This window comes from Gopherus flavomarginatus, chromosome 3 (genome assembly GCF_025201925.1).
Source record: "Gopherus flavomarginatus isolate rGopFla2 chromosome 3, rGopFla2.mat.asm, whole genome shotgun sequence".
Taxonomy (NCBI): Eukaryota; Metazoa; Chordata; order Testudines; family Testudinidae; genus Gopherus; species Gopherus flavomarginatus.
The window spans coordinates 65,894,587-65,918,662 of NC_066619.1; the positions used below are offsets into that span (position 1 = coordinate 65,894,587).

The following is a 24,076-nucleotide window of genomic DNA, read 5'->3' on the forward strand; positions in this document are numbered from 1 at the left end:
CTGGATCTGTAAAAAGCAACAAAGAGTCGTGAGGCACCTTACAGACTAACAGACGTATTGGAGCATAAGCTTCTTTGTTGCTGTATAAGTGTGTTTGACTTCTGGGGGACCTTCTGAGGCTCATCACTTTCGAAAATCAGTCCACTTATTTAGAAGCCTAAATACAGACTTGGGACCTGGGGGTTTAGACACCCTTTAAAATATATATATATAATTCCTCGGTAAACACACAAAATGGTTATGTTCCAGTGTGATAGCTGCAGCTGAGCTGAAATATGTGTAAACACAAATGAGGAAAATCTCCCTACTTTCTATGAGATCCTAAAATGCAGTATAATGGTGCAATCCTGCAATCCCTAGTCAAACCAGTGGGAGCACTGATCAGTGGGACAACTCATGTGATGATAAACTTCTTGTGTGAGACAAGGTTGCAAGATCAGACTGAAGTTTATAAAATGCTACAATTACATTTTTATTACAATTTTGGTATAAACATTTTTGTGAAACTGTCATTATCAACATATATTTCTATTTCAGAACAGAATTATCTTTTTCATTAATGGCATATGTAGAAAAAATTAGTGACCCTAGTTGTCCTTATTGTTTTGAATTTTAAATCTCAGACTTCACAGAAGGCTTTATGTCTCTCTTACTGCTATGTTGGGTAATGGTTTAATAGTTTGAGATTATTACTTGTAGGAATTGAAATCTTGTAACAGGGACTCTTAGTTTAAATTACAAATCTATTAATCTGTAATGATTTATGACCTTCCATTTGTGTAAACTCACCAAAGCTGTGGTAGGTTGTGGAACTTGGTTTTGTAGCAGCCAAGCTAATTTTTTGTAACAGCAGAGAGCAGATTGTATATAAATGAGGCCTTCTACCCCAGTTCAACTCTCTGCCTGATTCATTATGGTTAAACTTGGACATCCATGGTAATTTTTTCTTATAATTAAAAATGAATACACCTTTAGCATGGATTAATTTTAATTTGCTACATCAGGCTTCTTTATAACCACCGGCAATAATGCATGTTTTCACCTTCCAAATATATGCTTTTTTGTTTTAAATACTGTATCCCCTATCAATATACCTTAATCCTGGAAACATGAATTATGATTATGCTCTGGAAGTGTCAATTCATAGTCTGTGCACAGCTGATACCTAGGGAGCCAAGAATTTTAGATGAATAGCACCTTTAGTAATGATAATATAACTGCTCTCTGTAGAACCATTGAAATATTCATTATACAACCTTCACTCACATGGAATTCAGCAGGGCTACTTATGGAGTAAGGAGTAACTACTCAATGTAAGGTATTGAATGTAAGGAAAAAAGTCATAGAGCTATAGAGAAAGTACCATTTTAAATGGAATAAAACAGTTTCATACAGTACACTAGAATATTTCTGGGATGTAATGGAGACATAGGTTCCAATCTTTCAAACGCTTAACACAGGTGTAAAGGTCTGCTTGTATGAACCAGTTGCAGGATCGAGGTCTCTTAGCCATTCACTTACTTACTGCTTTGTGTGTCATGCTTAAGACATATAATTTAAAAATAGATGCTGAATGCAAACACTTATATATTTGCTTAACTTTACTATTGCGAACAGTCCTCTCGAATTTAACGTTTGTATTCACTGGTATTCTAGTTCAGTGGGCTTCCAAGATAAATTTAGGAAACACATTTCTGAACTTTTAGTTTGAATTATCAGTAACTCATTAGAAATGGTTTAAGAGTTAGCTGTGCACTGGTCCTTTTCCTATTTAGGTCCCACCCCTCTTCCTCCACCCATTTATTACCCAAATGGTCCACAAGCAAACTGTGCCCAAGTTACATTACTCTTATCATCTTTAGGGTGGATTGGCATACAATCTAATATACACTTCAGAGAAACCCAAAAGTAATCTCAGATCTGCCAACATTCACTCATTTGGAAAGAACTACTTACTCATTTGTATCAAAACTGTGCAACCCTTACTCATGTTGGTGAGCATTTACTCATGTGATTATTCCTAATTAATTTGATAGGACAATTTAGGCAAGTAAGTACTCACCTATGTAAGGAGACTAACAAATTTATTTGAGCATAAGCTTTCATGGACTAAAACCCACTTCACTGGATGTATGCAGTGGAATTTGTTAATCTCTAGGGTGCCACAAGTACTTTTTGCTGATGCAGACTAACACCGCTAGCACTCTGAAACCTGTCACCAATGTAAGGGTTGCAAAATCTAGCTGTTGGTATTAATTTTAAATCTGCTTTAAAAAACCTCTCAAAAGTGATTTGGTAGAGTGTTTCATTCAGACAAAAACAAGGAGTCCTTGTGGCTCATGATTTGGGCATAAACTCACTGAGTTTGTCACAGCTGGATCATCCTACTACTACGGGGGAGATTCCAGAAGTCTGGAAGGGGGCAAATATAGTGCCCATCTATAAAAAGGGAAATAAAAACAACCCAGGAAACTACAGACCAGTTAGTTTAACTTCTGTGCCAGGGAAGATAATGGAGCAGGTAATTAAAGAAATCATCTGCAAACACTTGGAAGGTGGTAAGGTGATAGGGAATAGCCAGCATGGATTTGTAAAGAACAAATCGTGTCAAACTAATCTGATAGCGTTCTTTGATAGGATAACGAGCCTTGTGGATAAGGGAGAAGCGGTGGATGTGATATACCTAGACTTTAGTAAGGCATTTGATACAGTCTCGCATGATATTCTTATAGATAAACTAGGAAAGTACAATTTAGATGGGGCTACTATAAGGTGGGTGCATAACTGGCTGGATAACCGTACTCAGAGAGTAGTTGTTAATGGCTCCCAATCCTGCTGGAAAGGTATAACAAGTGGGGTTCCGCAGGGGTCTGTTTTGGGACCGGTTCTGTTCAATATCTTTATCAACGATTTAGATGTTGGCATAGAAAGTACACTTATTAAGTTTGCGGACGATACCAAACTGGGAGGGATTGCAACTGCTTTGGAGGACAGGGTCAAAATTCAAAATGATCTGGACAAATTGGAGAAATGGTCTGAGGTAAACAGGATGAAGTTCAATAAAGATAAATGCAAAGTGCTCCACTTAGGAAGGAACAATCAGTTTCACACATACAGAATGGGAAGAGACTGTCGAGGAAGGAGTATGGCAGAAAGAGATCTAGGGGTCATAGTGGACCACAAGCTTAATATGAGTCAACAGTGTGATACTGTTGCAAAAAAAGCAAACATGATTCTGGGATGCATTAACAGGTGTGTTGTAAACAAGACACAAGAAGTCATTCTTCCGCTTTACTCTGCACTGGTTAGGCCTCAACTGGAGTATTGTGTCCAGTTCTGGGCACCACATTTCAAGAAAGATGTGGAGAAATTGGAGAGGGTCCAGAGAAGAGCAACAAGAATGATTAAAGGTCTTGAGAACATGACCGATGAAGGAAGGCTGGAGGAATTGGGTTTGTTTAGTTTGGAAAAGAGAAGACTGAGAGGGGACATGATAGCAGTTTTCAGGTATCTAAAAGGGTGTCATCAGGAGGAGAGAGAAAACTTGTTCACCTTAGCCTCCAATGATAGAACAAGAAGCAATGGGCTTAAACTGCAGCAAGGGAGATTTAGGTTGGACATGAGGAAAAAGTTCCTAACTGTCAGAGTAGTTAAACACTGGAATAGATTGCCTAGGGAAGTTGTGGAATCTCCATCTCTGGAGATATTTAAGAGTAGGTTAGATAAATGTCTATTAGGGATGGTCTAGACAGTATTTGGTCCTGCCATGAGGGCAGGGGACTGGACTCGATGACCTCTCGAGGTCCCTTCCAGTCCTAGAGTCTATGAGAAGGGGCACTAGTCTTCCTCACTATCAGCTTTCCAAAAGCCAACCAAAGCTACTTTTTCTCTGTAAGATTTGAAAATTACAGTTAATTTTATTCCAAAAGCATGACAACAGTGCCAGCATCCAGAGGATCTCTAATTCCTCTTCTTTGCACGTTGTCATAACAAATCTGCTTTCAGTTATTGATGCTGTTGACTGTGCAGCAGCTTTTCCAGTGACAGCAATGTTCTTTCTTTGCCTCTAGTCTAGTTTGTCCCCCTTTTCTCCAGATTGTTTACAATGAGAATTCCGCGGGGGAAAGCACCAAAAGCAGGATGTTGTCAAGGATTTCCCTAGCCAGGAATATCCCAGACTTCCTTAAAAGGAGTCTCTCAGCTGCTTGTACCCAGCCTGCAGCAACTCTTCCTCCTCCTCTCTCAGACAGCGTTGTCCGAAGAAAAACTCTCCCAAAATCAAGGGACGGTTTATGCCCTCAAAGACATCTTCCCCCTAGCAGACACTCTTTCTCTCTAATCTCTTATGACAACTCAGGCGGTTTCCCCGTGAAATGCCCCCTCCCCTATGCCTAGCACTGGGGGCTCTCCCGTAGACAAACACTCACGCCCCAACACACGGGCTTATTCTATTGCATATCCTGACCCCACCCCCCAAGCCCTGCGACATTCTGCACCCCCCAGCCCGGCGCGGGCACACTGCGCACCCCACAGCCCGACGTGGGGACAGACACCCTGCACCCCCCACTCGATAGCCAGCGCGGGGCCGCTGCCTGCACCACGGTGTTTTTCCCAACCCAGGCTGCCCCGGGCGGGCAGGGTTCGCCAAGAGGCGGCTCCGGTGGGAAGGGTGCACGGCTGGCTCCCGGCGCTGCTCTGCGGGGAGGGACGAGAGGCGGAGCTGCGGCCAGGCCGGGGAGGGTGGCTCTGCCTAGGGGCGGGGCGGGATCGGCGTCAGGCGGGGGACGAGGCGGGCAAAGCTGCGGCCGCTGCCAGGAGGAGCAGCCAACGCCGGAGCCGTGGTGGGCAGCGGGTGAGTGCGCGAGGCTTCGGCCCCCGGAGAGTTGTGTTTTTCCTGCATTCCCTGGGGCTGGGCGCGGCCACCCCTGTCCTCCCTTCCCCTGGCATCTGCAGCGTCCTCGCCCTGCCTGCCTGGCACAAGCGCCCCCTGCCTAGGCACCCCTCGGGCACGTGTTTCCCGGCAGGGAAGGGCACCTCCCCCGCCGCGCGCCCCCTCGTTCCCCGGCCCGGGCTGGGCCATTGCATGGGAGCAACTTTTCCTGGGTGCTGCCGCCCGCGCGTCTGGCAGCGGCCGGGCCGGGGCTGGCCGGACTCGGCTTGGCCAAGAGTAGAGTGTGAGTCGCCCCAAGGCTCGGAGGCACCAGCTGCTCCGCTCCCGGGCCGCTGGTTTCCGGGCCGAGGGTCAGTGCTGAGCGCGGGGGAGAGGGAGGCTCCTCGCCCAGCTGCTGGGGAGAGAACGGGTCCCCCCAGGATCTGGCTCCCTCTGCTCGTGCGGGCGGGGGCGGTAGTTAGGGGGTCTCCATTGCGGCCCCTGTTGCTTAGCGGTTTGTGTCTCCTACGAAGAAAGGACCATTTTTGTGTTTTCCTGGTTACTTCGGGGGTTAGAAAGTCGCTTTATGGCTTCCCGTTTAATGGAAGACTCACACCCCTTCCTGTCTCTGGAGTGGTGGATCAGCGCTGCTTGACAAGTGCGTGTTTCTCATCCTCTAGCTGTACCTTGATATTGCTGTTCTTTCTACCTTGCCCAAGAAACACTTCAGCTTCCCTTTGACCAAAGTTTCCTATGCTGCATTGCTTACATATATATATGCACACACAGGTACATCTTTAATATGATAGTAGCACAACAAACCTCGTAGTGCTCGTCTTGGGGTGAGAGGAAGAGTCGGTAGTAGAGACAGGTATATTAAGGATGGTGGTGCAGCTTTTTAAATTGTAGTTGTGGATAGTGCCATCTTGGTTATCATGGATCTGACTTATCCGCTATTGAAAGTGCTTTTTCATTCTTACACTTTGCATGTTTGAAATTGTGTATGCTCTGACTTCTGTACACCTACATGCTGAGCAATGAAAACCAATTTAATGTAGGCTTTTGGTCATAGTCCGTTTCACTTTAAGCTACCTAGCACTACAATGTTCTGGCTTCTTCTGTCAACTGGAGAATACTTGCTTTTTTAAAAAAATCTGAATTCTTCAGTGAATGCTTAAGAAATAGAAACCTTCTGGTGTTAGATTTTATAGTATTTTGTTTTTGAAAAACATAAACATTAAGCCAAAATGTAAATTGACACTATCCCTGTAAAATTTTGCATCAGGCATATTTTGAATGACTCTGTAAAGATGACATGAAGACAGAAAGAGGCTCATGTGACAAATAATGAGTTATGCATGCACACAGTTCTCTAGAGGAGGACAGTATAAATTACAAATGTTAAATGTAACTCAAGTATGGGTATTAAAATGGAAATACTAATTATCAAGCCAAACAAAAAAAATCACAAAACCACAGGCATATAGCTTGGTATTCTGAATCCTTCCTACGCTGCCAGATGTCAGACAAGGTTCCACCATCCCTATCTGCCCTGGGCCATTCTTTACATGTCTTATGTGGTAGTATATTGAAAAAAATAAAACAAACCTTTGATGGTGCCAGCTTCCAGAAGCCAAATGCTGACTTTCCAGAAATCTTAACCACAATTAGCACTTTTTTGATCAATTTAGATTTATTTAAAAACAAAACAAAGTTCCTATCCAATAATTTAAAATTCACAGTACAAAATAAAATATAAATGACTAGTCATCTCATGTTGTTAACAGAATGAATCAGCTAATTCCTGGATGACAAAATAAACTCAGAACTGGGTTAGGGGTTAGATGATAAACACTCCTGACTATGTGGCACCTTCCCTGGTTTAGTGCTGCCACCATGGGAGTTGCACCAGTGGTGAAAAGATGAGAAATTTTAGGGAAAGGGCTAATAATTAACCAAATGGTGTGTGTAATATCTAGGTCTTGCTCCTGCAACTAGGTCAGTGCAGGTGGAGACGTACACAGAAGTCATTGATCTCCGCAGAGGTTTGTGCAGGGTTCTAAATCAGGGGTCAGCAACCATTCAGAAGTGCTGTGCCGAATCTTCATTTATTCACTTAAATTTAAGGTTTCACGTGCCAGTAATACATTTTAAAGTTTTTAGAAGGCCTCTTTCTATAAGTCTATAATATATAACTAAACTTTTGTTGTATGTAAAGTAAACAAGGTTTTAAAAATATTTAAGAAGATTCCTTTAAAATTAAATTAAAATGCAGAGCCCCTCAGACTGGTGGCCAAGACCGGGGCAGTGTGAGTGCCACTAAAAATCAGCTCGCATGCTGCCTTTGGCACACGTGCCATAGGTTGCCTACTCCTGTTCTAAATGTACAGATTGAGTTGCAAAAACAAGGCTTTATATTGTATTTATTAGTCTGTTACATTTGTTTATGAAGCAAGGGAGGGAGCTCCAAATCTGGGGAGTCCCAAGAGGGGTTTAGTTTGACACACCTCACTTCGTCTATTATTTTGAGAGTGACTTAAGCATGTGCAATGAGTGTCACGGTATTTAGACTGAGACAAAGTTTGGTCTTGAATACGTGTCTACAACTGCCATGATTGCAATGAGTTATACATATGTATGTAAGGACAGAACATATGTTTAGCATATTACCTCCTTGTTAAGTATTGTTATGTCTCAAAGGCAGGGGTGAAAGTAACACAGAGGACTTACTGGTACGGGGGCCAGGCCTTGAGGGGGGGAAGTGGTGGGACTGCGAGGGATCAGTGTCCCCCAGCCAGCCCATCTGCACTGCCCAGGGCTCCAGCAGCGATTTAAAGGGCCCAGGGCTCTGCCTGCCGCTGCGATAGCGGCAGGGACGGCTGGAGTCCCGGGCCCTTTTAAATCGCTGGCCCCGGGGTAGCTGCTCCTTTTGTCCCCCCCTGCATCTGTCGGCGGCTAGGGGTGGGCAAAAGGGGCAATGATGCTAAAGTGTTGCCAGGACAGCAATTTGAGCAGGGTCCTTAAAGCGCTGCCATAGCATATAATATATGCTGCCATAGCATATAATAGCTATGCTTTAAGTCAGCTGTGTGCAGGCCGGTACCGACGGCCACTTTTTACTGGTATGCTGTACTGGCCCACTTTCACCCCTGCTCAAAGGGAAACAACAGGTTATAATCTTGCAGGTTGTCATTGTCTGAGTGCAAGAACATGGGGGCATTCAATTAAACTGAAAGGTAGCAAAATCAGAATTGTAAGTGGAAAAAATATTTTCTGCTCACATATAATTGGACTGTGGAATTCACTCACAGGATGTCAGTAGAACATGAAATTTAGTAAGATTCACAGAGGGATTGGATTTTTATATGGATAACAAAGATATGTAGAGTTATAACAGTTCCAACAAAACTTTGGAAGTAAGATATAATCTCATGCTTCAGGGGTTAAGCCAGGGCTTAAATTTTCATTGAGTATTTCCCAGAGCCCCAGGGCTTGCAACTTCTGCCTTGGAGATGTGAAAAGCTCTGAACAGCTCCGGATGAATTTAAGCCCTGGTTTAAGCCAATGTCTAAACTTTAGGATAAGACGTCATGAAGGCAAGTTACATCTCACTTGTGTACTGTGGGTTTTTGTACCTTGTCAGAGGCATCTGGTTCTGGCCACTGTTGGTGACAGTTTACTGGACTAGATCATGGATCTGATCTACAATGGCAATTCCTATGTATATTATCAAAATTTGCTTTATTATTTTTTTTGTTTTTATTCAGTTACTACCATTTCAATCCAAGTTGAAATACTTCCAAGCAAACAGAGAACTCTAGTGTAAGACACAGAAATAATAATATAAATTATTTGTAAAGAATAATAATCATAAACATCTTAGTCCATTAAAGTAACACAAGAAATATTGAAAATATTCTGCTTTAATTTAAAAATGGGGAAATCTAAAGCTATATTTTACTCTGATCCTCACATATCAAGCTTAGTTAGTTGAGTTCAATTAACATTACATCGGTTGCACTACTTATGCCTAACAAATAAAAGATTTTTCTGAGACAGAATTAGGTACTGGGTTTGACTGCAGAGAATTACAGTTTGGAAGGGCACAACAGAGATAATCAGACTGTATAGGTGAAGGCTATCAAGCTGATTTCTCTCTTTCTGTCTTGGCTGCTCCACATTTCTCCATCTCCAAGTGTGTGCGCACGCACACAGTTCAGAGCTTTTGGGCTGATGTGAGAAGGAAAGATCTACTTTATCTGCAGCCTTGGTTTTGAGTCTTACTCTTTGGTGGAGTGCCTTTCTCTAACCTGTTTTCGTGGATATAGGGAAGCCTTTTTCCAGATTTAACAATCTGATGTTTAAAATAAATAAGACAGGAAAACTTAAATTGGTGCTCATAAAAGCAGCGTCATTCAAAATTATTGCCGATTATGGCACATTTCTTTAGTTTTAAGGGCTGAATTTTCAAAACTCAGCTAAATTTTGGTGAAGTAAGAGTGGTATGTGGTAAAGGTACAAGACAGATATACTGCAGTCAGATTTGGGATTCAGTTCCTTGTTTTGTCTCAGACTTCCTGGATGGACAAGTCTCTTCATGTCTCTTTACCTCAGTTCATCATTTTTAAAATGTATATAAATATATACCTATCTCAAATGGGAGTAGAACATAAATTCATGAATACTTGTGAGAAGCCTGGACACTACAGTGATTGAGAGGAGGAATATAAATACATAGATAAACGGCCAAAAATGTTTGTTGCACATGAAAAATTAGTATCTGCATACACAAGTACAATGTTTGCATATTCAAATAGTATCTTTTGAGCACAGTGTTTGCAAGTGTCTATTTTGGAGCTGCAGTTTATATAGTGATTTCTTAAAAGCTGATTCTAAAATCTGCGCACATTAGTGGAGATCCTATTGGTATACAGAGAGCTGGGGTCTGAACATGACATGACCTATTTGAAACAGGAGTAAGTAGAACACTTTTAGACAGAAATTATTTCAGTGGGTATTTCTGCTTAAAAATCACAGTAACCTGGCATATTTCTGTACCATTATGATCATGAACCTAGTGAAACTATTAGAGCTGGTCAGGAATTTTCCATTGCAGTCTTTTCAGTGAAAAATACAGTTTCTGCAAAATAGATGTTTTCTGCAAGGAAATTTCATATTCCCCAAACCATGTAGATTTTCCATTGAGGGAAAAAATCAAAACAAAATATTTAGTTTGGGAGCTGGTCAACATGAATCAAAATAGTACAGTTTGTCAAACTAAATCAAAATGTTTTTGTTTTGTATCCATTAGACTGGGGTTCCCAGACCTGGTTCGTGGCTTGTTCAGGGTAAACCCCTGGCGGGCCTGTAATAACCTTAGTCCCAGATTTGGACCTTAGCGTCCAAAATATGGGGGTTAGCATGAAAACCTCCAAGCTTAGTTACCAGCTTGGACCTGGTACCTGCTGCCACCACCCAAAAAATTAGAGTGTTTTGGGGCACTCTGGTCCCCCTGAAAAACCTTTCCTGGGGACCCCAAGACCCAAATCCCTTGAGTCTCACAACAAAGGGAAATAATCCTTTTTCCCTTCCCCCCTCCAGGTGCTCCTGGAGAGATACACAGACACAAGTTCTGTGAATCCAAACAGAGTGAATCTCCCTCTCTGTTCCCAATCCTGGAAACAAAAAGTACTTTCCTATTCACCCAGAGGGAATGCAAAATCAGGCTAGCCACTTTAACACACACAGATCTCCCCTGATTTCTTCCTCCCACCAATTCCCTGGTGAGTACAGACTCAATTTCCCTGAAGTAAAGAAAAACTCCAACAGGTCTTAAAAGAAAGCTTTATATAAAAAAGAAAGAAAAAATACAAATGGTCTCTCTGTATTAAGGTGATACAATACAGGGCTAATTGCTTAAAAGAATATTGAATAAACAGCCTTATTCAACAAGAATACAAATCAAAGCACTCCAGCACTTATATTCATGCAAATACCAAAGAAAAGAAACCATATAACTTACTATCTGATCTCTTTGTCCTTACACTTGGAAACAGAAGACTAGAAAATAGAAACTACTTCTCCAAAGCTCAGAGAAAGCAGGCAGCCAGAAAACAAAAGACCTTAGACACTCAATTCCCTCCACCCAAAGTTGAAAAAATCCGGTTTCCTGATTGGTCCTCTGGTCAGGTGCTTCAGGTGAAAGAGACATTAACCCTTAGCTATCTGTTTATGACACGCCCCCCAAATTGCAGACAGTGGGGAAGCTCACTGGCGGCGATTTCCTTCTAGAACTTGAAAATAAACAGATTAATACAACACATACACCTTTACATATACTCCTAAGTATATAACTAACAGACTTCTACATTTTAAGAACACTTTTTTAACTACTGAATTCTGGGAAACTCTCACGGGAGAGTGCATCAGCAACTTTATTAGAAGCTCCTGTGATGTGTTGAATTTCAAAATCAAAATCTTGGAGAGCTAAACTCCAACGAAGAAGTTTCTTGTTGTTCCCCTTGGCAGTATGAAGCCACTTTAGTGCAGCATGGTCAGTTTGTAGTTGGAACCGCCGTCCCCAAACATATGGGCGTAGCTTTTCCAGGGCGTACACAATGGCATAGCATTCCTTTTCACTGACTGACCAGTGACTTTCCCTCTCAGACAGTTTCTTGCTGAGAAACACGACAGGATGGAAGTTGTGATCTGTTGCTTCCTGCATGAGCACTGCTCCTATACCACGCTCAGATGCATCTGTGGTTACTAGGAATGGCTTGTTAAAATCCGGGGCCCTGAGCACAGGGTCAGACATGAGCGTTGCCTTAAGTTGGGTAAAGGCCTTTTGACACTCATTAGTCCACTTAACTGCATTTGGCTGGGTCTTTTTGGTCAGGTCGGTCAGTGGGGCAGCGATTTGGCTGTAGTGTGGTACAAATCGCCTGTAGTATCCGGCCAAGCCTAAGAAGGATTGGACCTGCTTCTTGGACCGTGGGACAGGCCACTTTTGGATAGCATCCACCTTGGCCTGTAGGGGGTTTATGGTTCCTCGACCCACCTGGTGCCCCAGGTACGTCACTCTGTTTTGGCCTATTTGACACTTTTTGGCCTTAACAGTTAGTCCTGCCTGCCTGATGCGCTCAAAGACCTTTTCCAGGTGTAGTAGGTGTTCGGGCCAGGAGTCTGAAAAAATGGCCACATCATCGAGGTAGGTAACTGCAAATTCTCCCAGTCCAGCTAGTAGACCATCTACCAGCCTCTGGAAGGTGGCGGGTGCATTTCGAAGGCCGAAAGGAAGGACATTGAATTCATACACCCCCGCATGGGTGACGAATGCTGACCTCTCCTTGGCAGGTTCATCTAGCGGTACTTGCCAGTACCCCTTGGTTAAGTCTATTGTAGAGATGAACTGGGCACGTCCCAACTTTTCCAATAGCTCATCGGTACGTGGCATTGGATAGTTGTCCGGACGAGTTACAGCATTTAGCTTACGGTAGTCCACGCAAAAGCGTATTTCCCCATCTGGTTTGGGTACCAGAACCACTGGAGATGCCCATGCACTGGTGGATGAGCGGATTATACCCATCTGTAGCATGTTCTGGATCTCCCGTTCTATAGCAGCTTGGGCATGAGGAGACACTCGGTAGGGTGGGGTTCTGATTGGGTGAGCATTACCTGTATTAATGGAGTGGTATGCCCGTTCAGTCCGTCCTGGGGTGGCTGAGAACAATGGGGCGAAGCTAGTGCACAGCTCCTTAATTTGTTGCCGCTGCAGACGTTCCAGGGTGGTTGAGAGGTTCACCTCTTCCACGCCACCGTCTTTTTTCCCGTCGTAGTAGACACCGTCAGGCCACTCAGCATCATCTCCCTGGACTGTAAACTGACAAACCTGTAAATCTCTGGAATAGAAAGGCTTGAGAGAATTAACATGGTACACTTTAGGCTTTAGTGAGGAATTGGGAAATGCTATGAGGTAGTTTACAGCTCCCAGGCGCTCTTGGACCGTGAATGGCCCTTCCCATGATGCTTCCATCTTATGGGCCTGTTGCGCCTTCAAGACCATAACCTGGTCTCCTACCTTGAAGGAACGTTCTCTGGCATGTCTGTCATACCAGGCCTTTTGCTCTTCTTGAGCATTCTTTAGGTTCTCTTTAGCAAGGGCTAAAGAGTGTTGGAGGGTGCTTTGTAGGTTGCTTACAAAGTCCAGAATGTTAGTTCCTGGAGAAGGCATAAACCCCTCCCATTGCTGCTTCACCAACTGTAATGGCCCCTTAACCTCGTGACCATACACAAGTTCAAATGGTGAAAACCCTAAACTGGGATGTGGTACAGCCCTGTAGGCAAACAGCAACTGCTGCAACACTAGGTCCCAATTATTGGAGAATTCGTTGATGAATTTTCGTATCATGGCCCCCAAAGTTCCATTGAACCTTTCCACCAGGCCATTGGTTTGATGGTGGTATGGGGTGGCAACCAAGTGATTCACCCCATGAGTTTCCCACAGTTTTTCCATGGTCCCTGCCAGGAAATTAGACCCTGAATCTGTAAGGATGTCGGAGGGCCAACCTACCCTGGCAAAGATGTCTGTTAGGGCCAGGCACACAGTGTTAGCCCTGGTGTTGCCTAGAGCTACTGCTTCCGGCCATCGGGTAGCAAAGTCCACTAAAGTCAGTACGTACTGCTTTCCTCTGGGCGTCTTTTTTGGGAAAGGGCCCAGAATATCCACAGCTACTCGCTGAAATGGGACCTCAATTATGGGGAGTGGCTGGAGAGGGGCCTTGACCTGGTCTTGAGGCTTACCCACTCTTTGGCATACCTCACAAGACCGGACATACTTGGCAACGTCCTTGCCCATCCCCTCCCAGTGGAAGGACTTCCCCAACCGGTCCTTGGTTCTGTTCACCCCAGCATGGCCACTGGGATGATCATGGGCTAAGCTTAAGAGCTTCCCCCGGTACTTAGTTGGAACCACCAACTGTTTTTGCGGCTGCCATTCTTCCCGGTGTCCACCAGAAAGAATTTCCTTGTACAAAAGTCCTTGGTCTATAACAAACCGGGATCGATTAGAAGAGCTGAGAGGCGGTGGGGTGCTCCGTGCCGCCGCCCAAGCTTTCTGAAGGCTGTCATCTGCTTCCTGCTCAGTCTGGAACTGTTCCCTTGAGGCTGGGGTCACCAGTTCTTCCTCAGACTGTGGACTTGGGCTTGGTCCCTCTGGAAGCGATGTAGGTGATGGTGTTGTTTCCGTTGCTGGTGTACCGCTCTTCGCTGGTGCACCTGAGGGTATTTCAGGCTCTGGCTGAGCCTTTTGGGTATGGCTGTCTTGTGCTTCTGCCAGTTCTGGCTCGCTGGCGCCCTCTGGCTTTGAGTTTGAAGATGGGGTTGTACTTGCTGGTGCTGGTTGCTGTTCCAGTTCCGGGCCTGGGACTGGAGATGCTGTGGCTGTTTCAGTGGTAGGCATGGAATCCGGGTCCACTACCTCTGTCTGGGTCTCTGGTAACACAGACGGGGCCTCTGTGGACGGCTCAGGAACAGGAATGGGTCTGGAAGCTTGCCTGGTTTGGCTACGTGTAACCATTCCCACTCTCTTGGCCCGCCTCACCTGGTTGGCCAAGTCTTCCCCCAGTAGCATGGGGATAGGATAATTGTCATAGACTGCAAAAGTCCACATTCCTGACCAGCCTTTGTACTGGACAGGCAGTTGAGCTGTAGGCAAGTCTACAGCTTGTGACATGAAGGGGTAAATTGTAACTTTGGCCTTTGGGTTGATGAATTTGGGGTCAACGAAGGATTGGTGGATAGCTGACACTTGTGCCCCCGTGTCTCTCCACGCAGTAACCTTCTTTCCGCCCACTCTCAAATTTTCCCTTCGCTCCAAGGGTATTTGAGAGGCATCCGGGCCTGGGGATCTTTGGTGTGATGGTGGTGTAATGAATTGCACTCGCATGGTGTTCTTGGGACACTTGGCCTTGATATGTCCCAGTTCATTACACTTAAAGCATCTTCCATCTGATGGGTCACTGGGCCGAGGTGAGTTACTGGAGACTGGTGAGGTTGAAGGGTAGGGTATCTGTGGCTTTACTTGGGTGGTATGTGGGGTCTTTGGCTGTCCTCGGTTGTAGGGTTTATGGTCTGTGTGCCCCCTGGGGTAATCGTTCCCCTTGACAGTAGCTTTCTTGCTTTCTGCCAGTTCCATCCATTTGGCTCCAATCTCCCCCGCCTCAGCGATATTCTTGGGGTTTCCATCTTGTATGTACCGCGTGATGTCTTCAGGAACACCATCCAAGAACTGCTCCATTTGTATGAGGAGGTTCAGTTCTTCCAAGGTTTGAATGTTGTTTCCTGTTAGCCAGGCCTCATAGTTTTTTGCAATGTAGTAGGCGTGTTTGGGAAATGACACCTCTGGTTTCCACTTTTGGGTTCTGAAGCGCCGACGGGCATGATCTGGGGTTATCCCCATCCTGTATCTGGCCTTGGTTAGAAAAAGTTTATAGTCATTCATTTGGTGCTTAGGCATTTCAGCTGCCACCTCTGCTAAAGGTCCACTGAGCTGTGACCTCAATTCTACCATGTACTGGTCTTCGGGGATCTTGTACCCAAGACAGGCTCTTTCAAAATTTTCCAAGAAGGCCTCGGTGTCATCACCTGCCTTGTAGGTGGGAAATTTCCTGTGCTGTGGAGCAATATTTGGCGCCGGGTTGTTAGGGTTGGCTGGCACATGCAGCCCAGCTTTTGCCAATTCCAGTTCATGTTTTCTCTGTTTTTCCTTCTCTTCATTCTCTTTTTGTTGTTTTTCCATTTCTTTTTGTTGTTTTTCCATTTCTTTTTGGTGCTTTTCCATTTCTTTTTGGTGCTTTTCCATTTCTCGGCGGTGCTTTTCCATTTCTCGGCGGTGGGCCACCTCTTCTTCTTCTAGTTTTCTTTTGTGTGCTGCCTCTTGGGCCGCCTGTTCTCTTTGGAAGGCTGCCAGTTTGATGCTTTCTTCCTTTTCTTTCATCTCCATCTCTTTTTGTTTTATTTCCAGTTCCTGTTTGTGTTTTTCCATCTCTCGCCTGTGTTCAGCTTCTTTGATTTGTTCTTCGGCCTCAATTTTTGCCTTAGAAGTCATGGTTCCTGTTTTCTTGTGTTGGGGTGCCCTCCGGTGTTTATCTTTTGAACTGCAGGTTCTCTGTTGCCTCCTGAAGTCTGCCTAGCAACAGTGCTTTTTTCCCTTTCTCTCTCTAGCTAATGTTCAATGAAGGGAAACCAGAAAAACCACTTTATTTGCATGCCTATAAGTGCTGGTACTTGCCCCCTAATGGGAGGGCTATTGCATGACAAAAGACCCTTAACATGCAAGCCACAAACTGCGAGAGAGAGCAGAAAAAAAATTCTCTCTGGTTCCCTTTTAAAACCAACTGTTTCTCTCTGCTAAAAAGCCCTTAGCAGAGAAAAGAAAAATATAATATTCCTACTGGCTTCTGGATTCTAGTCCCACCAGCTGCACACCATGTAATAACCTTAGTCCCAGATTTGGACCTTAGCGTCCAAAATATGGGGGTTAGCATGAAAACCTCCAAGCTTAGTTACCAGCTTGGACCTGGTACCTGCTGCCACCACCCAAAAAATTAGAGTGTTTTGGGGCACTCTGGTCCCCCTGAAAAACCTTTCCTGGGGACCCCAAGACCCAAATCCCTTGAGTCTCACAACAAAGGGAAATAATCCTTTTTCCCTTCCCCCCTCCAGGTGCTCCTGGAGAGATACACAGACACAAGTTCTGTGAATCCAAACAGAGTGAATCTCCCTCTCTGTTCCCAATCCTGGAAACAAAAAGTACTTTCCTATTCACCCAGAGGGAATGCAAAATCAGGCTAGCCACTTTAACACACACAGATCTCCCCTGATTTCTTCCTCCCACCAATTCCCTGGTGAGTACAGACTCAATTTCCCTGAAGTAAAGAAAAACTCCAACAGGTCTTAAAAGAAAGCTTTATATAAAAAAGAAAGAAAAAATACAAATGGTCTCTCTGTATTAAGGTGATACAATACAGGGCTAATTGCTTAAAAGAATATTGAATAAACAGCCTTATTCAACAAGAATACAAATCAAAGCACTCCAGCACTTATATTCATGCAAATACCAAAGAAAAGAAACCATATAACTTACTATCTGATCTCTTTGTCCTTACACTTGGAAACAGAAGACTAGAAAATAGAAACTACTTCTCCAAAGCTCAGAGAAAGCAGGCAGCCAGAAAACAAAAGACCTTAGACACTCAATTCCCTCCACCCAAAGTTGAAAAAATCCGGTTTCCTGATTGGTCCTCTGGTCAGGTGCTTCAGGTGAAAGAGACATTAACCCTTAGCTATCTGTTTATGACAGGGCCGTAAGACACTTTGTTTACCTGAGCATCCGCAGGTACAGCTGCTTGCAGCGCCGAGTTCCCGTAGTTCGCTGTTCCTGGCCATTGTTCTGTTTTTGTCTAAACAGTTGCAGTGCATCTTAGGAAAAGTGGTTTGGATACTCATGCCCCCATTCTCAATAAGCTGGGTTTCCCAATATCAGTTCAACTGAGGGAGAGGGGAAGGGGAGAGGAAAGGGAAGAGGGTTCTCTGCTGCATCATGGGAAATGCAGTCTGCTCAGGAAACTTTGCTGGTAGATGAGAATAGTGTGTGAGGGAACCAAAACCAGACTTCCCATGAGTTACAATGACAGCTCAAGGGTCACAGGTAAATGTTGAAAGAAAACCTTTAGATCTAGTTTGACAAACCAGAATGAAATGTTTCTTTCCAGGAAAGTTGTAATGTTTTGTTTCAGCATTTTTGAACCAACTTTATTTGAACTTTGTGTTGCATGAAAAAAATTATATATGACTTTGTCCCAATTTAAGATAAAAACAAATGTCAAAATATCAGAAGGGATGGGAATTTTGATTTTTGAACAGTTGTAAGTATACAGGAATAATAGACACTACAGAGAGCTGCTCTTGTACCTAGTGTTGTAGTGGACTGTTGTATTATGAGAAAAAGAATATGACCATGTAAGTAAAGACAAAACTGTAATTCACATACAAAAAGGGCAGGGTTAAGGTTGCATGGCCAACCCCAGCTTTTGGATATTAATGTTCTCGAAACAGAAGTTTTTGAGTGGAACTTATTTTATACTAGTCAATGATCAGTTTTCCTTACAATGAGTGGAGTAGAAGCAGCTTGTTTATAACTTTGTTGCATGTAAGGTTATTTCTGGCCCTTCTTGTTCAGTATTATCGGGACGGCTCTAGCTTTTTTCCTGCCCCAAGCATGGCAGGCAGGCTGCCTTTGGCAGCTTGCCTGCGGGAGGTCCGCCGGTCCCACGGCTTTAGTGTACCCGCCGCCAAATTGCTGCCGAATTTGCGGACCTCCTGCAGGCAAGCCGCTGAAGGCTGCCTGACTGCCACCCTTGCACGGACTGGCAGGGTGCCTCCCATGGCTTGCTGCTCCAGGCATACGCTTGAAGCGCTGGTGCCTGGAGCCGCCACTTAGTATTATCTATTTCTGCTTTGTTTTTCAAATCTGTCATCTACACTTCTTTTAAGAAGATATTTTGATATTGTTTTGGTCTGCAGTCTAGTGAGCTACCCTAAATGTGCAGATAGATAATTTGTAAATCGTTTCTAGAAGGTTCAAGAAGACAATGTGCAAAGAGCCTTCTGTTAGGAAGAATTCTTTTCACAGCGGTGAATAGAAATGAGACGCTTGACCTCTGTTTAACGAAAGGGCTCTGCAATCATCAGTTTAGAAGAGCTTTCTCTTCACAGCAGTCATCAAGTTATAGTCCCAGGTGGCTATAATAACATCTAATAACTATAGCTCACTATCTTTTTCTCCCATAGCATTAATTTGCTTCATTATTGTTATATCAGGATATTAAATGAGATTAATCCACAGGTTTAGGTAACAGAGATGTAGTGTTCAGTTTTTCAGAGAACAAATGTATGTAGACAATAAACTTTGTTTCTATTATGATATTAAACTCTGTGTTCTATGTGATACATCTTCTGCAACTGACAAAATAATTTAAATAGTCTGTTAAATGAAATGACAAGGTTGAAAAACTTCGTGTCTTATTTCTATTTCTAAAGTTTATATAAATAAATATACTTAAATGGTCCTTGTTTTTCTTTTAATAAAATTAGTGCCAGAAGTCTAATACTCACGACAAGCCAGACAATAACAAAAAATTATGTCTGTACAATGGTATTAAGGAATTAAATGAGAGGGAAGGGCTCTTAACACCATGTGTCAAAGGGTTCATGCAAAGAGTGAGTTAAAGAAATGTCAGGTTAAGAATCTTAGATGTTAAAAAAACCCCTCATATATTGCTACTAACACACCATACATTATTAAACCGAACTTTAAATATCTGTTTTTTGCTACTAATGCTATTTAATTTACTATGTACGCTCAGGGTACGTCTACACTACAGGATAACTTTGAATTAACTTAAACCGGTTTTATTAAACAGATATTATAAAGTCGATTGCACGCGTCCACAGTAGGCACATTAATTCGGCGGTGTGCGTCCATGGTCCGAGGCTAGCATCGATTTCCGGAGCGTTGCACTGTGGGTAGCTATCACTATAACTATCCGGCCAATAACTTCGATTTGCGGCCACACTAACCCTAAATCGATATGTTAATATCGATTTTAGCGTTACTCCTCTCGTTGGGGAGGAGTACAGAAATCGATTTTAAGAGCCCTTTAAATCGATTTAAAGTGCATTGTAGTGTGGACGGGTACAGCGTTAAATCGATTTAACGCTGTTAAAATCAGTTTAACAGCGTAGTGTGGACCAGGCCTCAACCACTCAGACAGTGAAGATAGCCTAGTCAGTTTTAGTATCTCCTGCACTGGCACAATGCTGTAGATTTCAGATGCTTCAGGAGTGAGAGTTTACTGTAAATAAGTGTTTTTTGTTTTTTTTTATTAATCAGGAGTTTGGGCTTAGGTTTCATGAAACCTTGCTTTTACAATGATGATATGAGTAAAGATATGCCCAAACTGACTTATGAAGCATAAGAACAGTGAATTAAATGACTTCTTCTATAACTCTGATAAGTAGTGTTTGAAGGAACTTTTACAGGTGAAAATAAAGCTTTTTAAACGGTTGCAAGGACTTCCTTTGAGGAGTGAAACCACAATTGTGGCATCAAGAGGCATGATAGAATACCATAACTGCTATGTTGTATGGAGGAGCTAGTTTGGTATGCTTTTGGAACCAGATATTTAAAAGACTTCCCCTTTTGCACTACAAATTATATTCAATTACTATTTACAATACAAATTGCTGTTTTGCAGTTTTGTATGCAGTTATGAATCTATCCTACCATAAACTTATCCTTTTACAACTCTATTGCTTTCTTCATCTGCATCTGGCCAGCAGGCTGCAACACTTTCTTACAGAGTCAGAGCTCCTTTACTGTGGTGCATGCTTTTGTCCCCTTGAGTGTGTTCTGCACCTTTTAAGTCTGTTCGTAGTCTCAAGTTAGTGCAGAATGTGGCTGTGTGCTTACTGATCTGAGTGTTTTTCCCTGAATGTCTGTGTTCCAATGCTCCCAGACTGTATTTAAGGTGTTGATTTTGAGCAATGAAGCCTTGAATGGTTTTGGACCAACTTAATTGACAGAAACCTTTTCTCCCCATGTGGTTGGTATATTTATGGTTACAATCAATAGAGGATCCTGAAATAGAACATCTTCAGGACTGGAGGAGCATTCTCCATGAAGAGCCCTTAATCAGTGAACATTTTATCACACCACCACATTCATGAATTGTCTGAATGCCAATCTTCAGGGCAGGCAGCAAGGCTCCTCTATTTCTTGGGCTTTTAGGATATGGTAAGATGTTTCAGGAGGTTGATGTCTCTCTTTAGAATAATGAGGTATTTTTCATCTCCTGGCAGATTTTTTGTGGATGTGGTGTACATTTTTGCATTTGCTTATGTGGACCATAATTTTAAACAAAATCTACTAAACTTTTGGAAATGACCTTTTTAAAATAAATGTTATTTTTATAAAAGGTAACATTTTCAAAACTGCCCAACACCATTTAAAAAAAAATTAAATGGTCATTCCCAAGCAGTTTAATAGAAAACAAGTTCTGAAAAGATTAAACACAAATAATAGCAATAAAAAAAATCCCTTCTTCTAGTTAACTTAGTTATTTGTGTTTATTTAAAATCATTGGTACACTGTTAACTGGCTTTCAAGTATATACTCCCTATCTTCAACAGGCTTTTTGAAATTGAGGTGACTTGAGGTTGAAGCCAGTTAGTTTTATCTTTGCACACACATATGCTCTTTGAAGTCTGAGATGCTGAATATAATTGAACTAGGAACTCCTTCCTCACTGCGGTAGAAGCTGAAGGTTAGAAATACAGTACCAGTCTGTGAGGATTTGATATTTTTGATATTTAAGACATTTTTCTCTTACTTCTAATGTTAAAATATACTTGATGTTTGCCTTTTGCTTGATTATGAGTGTTCATATTGGAAAATAGTGTCAAGGTAACTTGCTTTCAAAATTAAAGTTTGCTCTGCTATTCCAAGTTATTGCATCTGAAAAAGATAGCCTAGAAAGGTGCTATTTACCACATTTATCTGTGGAGAGGCTTTCTCTCTACTCTATCGGTATGATATAAAATATATAAGCATTGCTAGTTATGTCCGTCTGTGACAAGTTGATGTGTTAGTTGAGTGAAAGGCAAAATGCACATTTCTGGCTTTCTCGTCTCTTTTTTTAATATAGAGAGAATGTGTTCACCAGTCCATGCTCACTTTAAGGGGTGGCATTCTCTCCGAAGACCTTAGTTAGGAAATAAGTGGAAGTTAGTAATTTTATTCTAAAATTATTTTAAATTATAATTTTCAGTACTATCATGGTTACAGTTCTGGAAACTTAAAGAAATGGTGGGTCCTCTTCAAGAAGTCTGTCAATGATTGACAGCTTTGACTGCCTCCTTTGCTGCGCAATAAAGGCCCCATCCTATAGGAACAGATTGATGATTGTGCCATTTCTGATAAGAATCTCAAAGGCATGAAAAGGTTTTCTTTATGACTCAATCACAAAGTCTAAAGTGGGTTTAAATTGTTTGTTAATAAGGCACACTGATTTATGTAAAAATACCCTCTACTTCCATAATAAAAAATTGCCCATATAACTTACTTGGGAAGGGCAGTTATCTTTCATATTACCCATAACTCTCAAGCTGTGATGATGGTGGCAGTGAGTTATTACGGTCTTTCCTTTGTGGAAAGGAGCTTAATAACTTCATCATGCCAAAGGTGTGCTAAAGTTATGGATCATGGGAAAAATAATAATTCTTTATTTCTCTCTAAGCGGTCAGTAATTCGCAGCAGTGGATGCAGAATGGTCACTTGCTGTAGACAGGGCACAACATGAGACATTCTGAAAAAAAAAAAAAAAAAAAACCAGGCAGGAATAGAAAGAATGGCTCAAGATAAGCTACCTCTCTGCACACCTGTGAGTGGTTAAGGGGCAATGCCAGGACTACTAGCTATGGAGATCTTTGCCTTCTTGCCAGATAACTTACAAAGCTGACTTAAATCAGGGCAAGAAAAGGCACCACAATGATCATAGGAACTCTGGCAGGCTTAAAAAAGAACACACTCTTGAGGGAAACACAGCGGGGAAGATTATTGTTTTGGAGAGTCAGGCTGAGACACAGGGTGGGGGTCTGAAGAAGTTAGGGCTGGCTAAATTATTAGAGGATGGTAAGTCTTTCGGTAAGATAGACATGTGTAGGCTGTTTGTTTTAAAATATTTTTTCTTGAAATGCTTTGTTCCTACTTCAAAATAATCAATATTGCTGTTTTCAGAGAACTGTCTGATCACCGTATACCACTGGGGAAGAACGGCAGGTACCCAGAGTCATCTGGACCTGCTGGGTAGGAATGATTGATACACAAGGTACTTTAGCCTTGGCCTGGTCCAAGAGAATTTCTGAATTCCATCCCAAGATAGGTAAAGGCATGAAGCCTGATTACCTGAGTGTACTTGGGGAGACCTAAGAGAGATAATGGTGCAGCTAGCCCTGAACGTTGAAACTCTTGTCTTAAGAGATGTCCTCAAGCTGTCCCTAAATGTAGTGGAGTTTTATATTTCACCTCTTTGGGAGAATTCTCTGTTGTTGTTTTTGCTTCCATTTTGTCCATCAAGTATCTGCTTAAGGCAGGTTTCAATGACTTTCAGTTTGAGTAACCCCCTAATTTTTCATGTTAAGATGCGTTCAGCTCAGAAGTAATGCCTGTCTCAATATTTAACTTTAAATCACTGTATCAAAAATATTCTTAGCAGCTTATGCAATGGTATTAAAAATAACTGACACCCAAGAATACACAAAGGCAAAGAAAAATATTATCAGTCTGAAAATATGTAATCCTAGACCTGCGAAGAGAAGACAAAGGAGTCTTTCATATACTTAATTATGTTTTCCTCTTTTTAAAGAGCAGGCAAGAAGTTGCTATTGCAGTGTGCATGATTAATAAATATTTCAGGTTGGAAATGACTGGACATATGTAACACTGGATTTATATTTTGAATATTTTAAAATTGTTGTGCAAGCAGATATAGTTCTCCTGGTGAATCACAGCTGCCCTGGGATAGGTTGTTAATAAACTAGTTGAAGGCTATTATCTCTCTTTGTCTGGAGTGCTTGACTTACTGGCTTCTGTCCATAGTTTGACTTCATCAGTACAGAAGGCCTCATAGTTTAATGATAACTTGAATTTAAATAAATGAACCAGAGGTTTGAGAGGAGATGGCATATGAACGTTTGCAAACTAGACTGATTTCTTTATATACATAATTTATGCAGGTTTATAGGAACACTGTTCTTGAGACTAGGAATAGATACAGCAAGTAGTTAACCATAAATGTTGTGTGGTGGCAAATCTGATGTAGCTAGAATATCTCTAGTCTCGACAAACCTACCAGTAACTCAATCAGGTGACAATATACTGTGAGTAGAGTAGAAAAACCTGGATAGAGTGCATCTCACTCTGAGAATTTTTCAGCTTTCTGTGTGGAGAAGATTAATCAAGTGGGAACATCCTGTTTATCTGGCTGAGTGTGGGCCATCTTTGTTTTCTCTTCCTGGCCTGAGAAGTTTGATATCAATCCTTGTTTCTCATGTGGGATACATAAGGCCTACCAGCTCTTCTTTACCCCC

General features: G+C 42.5%; 1 protein-coding gene across 8 annotated transcripts in view; it reads left to right on the forward strand.

The window, feature by feature from the left end:
• PAM (peptidylglycine alpha-amidating monooxygenase) overlaps positions 1 to 24,076 on the forward strand; it is an 843,699-nt gene that overhangs the window by 590,232 nt on the left and 229,391 nt on the right. For 3 of the 8 annotated variants that reach the window (XM_050945642.1, XM_050945648.1, XM_050945649.1), the window contains exon 1: positions 4,802 to 4,852. The exons of 1 other annotated variant lie outside the window; for it this stretch is intronic. The gene's annotated coding sequence lies outside the window, so the exon portion shown is untranslated. Of the gene's footprint in view, positions 1 to 4,780; positions 4,853 to 24,076 lie in introns of those variants that run through there. 4 more of the 8 variants (XM_050945651.1, XM_050945652.1, XM_050945643.1 and 1 more) reach the window with 3 other exon arrangements.